The sequence below is a fragment of the Penaeus chinensis genome, chromosome 41 (genome assembly GCF_019202785.1).
Source record: "Penaeus chinensis breed Huanghai No. 1 chromosome 41, ASM1920278v2, whole genome shotgun sequence".
Taxonomy (NCBI): Eukaryota; Metazoa; Arthropoda; class Malacostraca; order Decapoda; family Penaeidae; genus Penaeus; species Penaeus chinensis.
In genome coordinates this window covers 26,447,007-26,449,506 of record NC_061859.1, presented here as the reverse complement: position 1 = coordinate 26,449,506, position 2,500 = coordinate 26,447,007, and the positions used below count along the sequence as shown (strand labels likewise).

At 43.0% G+C, this 2,500-nt stretch overlaps 1 pseudogene; it reads left to right on the top strand.

Annotated features, from left to right (window-relative positions):
* LOC125047605 overlaps positions 1 to 2,500 on the top strand; it is a 13,673-nt pseudogene that overhangs the window by 313 nt on the left and 10,860 nt on the right.

The window sequence follows — 2,500 nt, the reverse complement described above, 5'->3', positions numbered from 1 at the left end:
ACACAACGCTATCTTCTTAGGTCATGATGAAGATGTGGGTGGTGGTGGTTGGTGTTCTGGCACTGGCAACACTTGTGGTCCCTGGCGTGAATACAGAAGAGGAGAGAATATACTTCCCAGACGATTCCACGGATACGCTAGACCTGGACGGGGTAAGTGCTTCTGGAAACGAAGGGCCGAGACCTCCCTGCGCTCAGGACTCGTCTTAGTGCTTGTTGACGACTGTAGGAAAATAAGCGTCCTAGAAAGTCCATGCTCTCGAGCGGGGCCCGGCAGTAACGTCGAGAGGGAGGAGAGTAAGGGGGGCAGCTACCCCAGGGTCGCAAAATTTGTCGCTTCTGAATAATACCTTACTGGATATTTCCCTTTACCAGAACAATCGATTGAAATGAAAAAATAATAATTTCCATTTCTTATTTACTTATTTCTTATTTCTTACTTATTGAATACATTTATAGCGTGATAGAAGCCTCCATCTCGAGTGGCTCCACGAATGGATTTTTTTTTATCAACTACTCATGTTACTCAAATTAACATATTAATGGTATTATTATTTTAAGTGAATATTGATTTGAAAACGACAATAATTCATCTCCGTCAAGGCCCACGAACTACAATCGAAAATATTTTCTTTGGTAAGAAAACATATTACTCATATCGGATCCGCACCCTCTAAGTACCCAAGGGCCTGGCCCGGCTCTCGACGCCCTGTGACCAGCAGCCTGGTAGGAGTCATGAGTCCCGCATGTGCCGGAAAGAATGGCCAGTTGAGGAGGCCTACAGAAGGAATGATTCCCTGTGAAGAATCATGATAATCGATAAAGAATCTTTGGTTGCAAATCAGGTTGCAAGGTCGGATAGTGGGTTTGTGCTAGGGAGAGCAGCAGATGTATTCTTTAAAGTAAAAATAATGAAAAAAGAGGAATTATAGTTTAATGAGAAATGGGAACATATCCTTTAGTAAATCCTTATACTATTCGTAATATACCTGAAGTGAAAAGATCTAAACTCACTGGAAAAACCCAAACCATTCCGGACGAGGTGTCGTTTCGATGTCGAAGAACTTCCCAAAATAAGCACCGGAACATGGGAATGTTTACTCTAGTGGAGCCGATTGTGTAATGGAAATTTATGACGGCGACACGACCGGATGGCTGGGCGCCGCTGACCTGGCGAGTGGAGTTCTCAAAGACTCCCCTCCGAGTTGCAATCTTCGTTGCTTATTCGCACGTTACGATGCCCGTTTTTTTTTTTTTGTTTTTTTTTTCTTAGGGTGTATATATTACTAAATATTTTAGTTTGTATGTTGGAACCTTCCTTTAGATGAATGGATTATGGGTGTTATATAACAACTTCCTATTGCAGTTCTCAGTTATGTTAGCTTGAGGCTCATTTGCTTATGTTGATTTATTGTCATCATGCAGTTAACTTCCATGTTGCAAAACTCATGTGTCAACTCATCATTCACGGAAATTCAACTTGCAATTCTAAGAATATGACTAACATGTTCTATTTTCTTTTGTATTTTACAAATTCCGAGATGACATGCTGTAAACCAATTAAAAAATGACAAAACAATGAATCACCTCTTCAAAATAGTTTTGAGAAACGAGTGATGATGAAAGTGAGATCAGGGGAAGAGGGGAGTGGGAAAGCCCATATCACCCTCCCTCTCCCTTAGGGATGTGGGTGGAGAAGCGAGGGAAGGGCGAGCGGAATTAGGCGAAAGAGAAGAGGGCAGCGGGTATGTGGGGAATGGGTACGGGTATAGGAAATAGCGCCCCTATGCGGGTATTTGTGAAGATTGTTATGGCAGTAACTAATTTTCATAATAGTGTGGCTTATTATCATCGTCGCCGCTGCAAATATGGTTACCGTTATACAAGGTTGTTCCTAACAACATTGTCACAGACAATGTTGTTTTTCTAACAACACTGTCTATGCAAAACAGCAACGCTGAAATCAACTAACCACAGCGCCATGTCCAAGCCCCTTCACGATCCTGCTCTGGTCGCTGTCAGTCTAATCTAAACACTTACTTCACATCCTGCAGCGGGGATCCTGAGCAGCAACAGTGATACATTCTCAGACGCCGCTGAGACAACGACGCGGTTAAGGGAGATATGGGTCAGGCAGGGCGCTCCGGTTTGGGCTCCTTTGAAGAAAAAGAAGGGAAATGACGAAACACCCCGACCTCCGTGACGTCATCGGCCGAGGCTCGCTTAAGTGAGAGGGGATGGGCGTTTCTTGACGAGGCAATTAAGACGCGCAGTGATCACATACGAGGTTCTTCTATTGTGACACAACTATCCCACTGAGGAGAGGATGCGTTTAAAAATAACAGTCGATTTCAACATCCTGTAAAAGTTTCCGTAAATTTGGAAATTCCAGTTACTTCTTTGTATACTTCTAAATAAACACATTTTAATTCATGGTCATCGCATCTTGATGACGCACAGCATTCTAGTTTTCAAGAATACGAGACACCTAACGCTCAAGG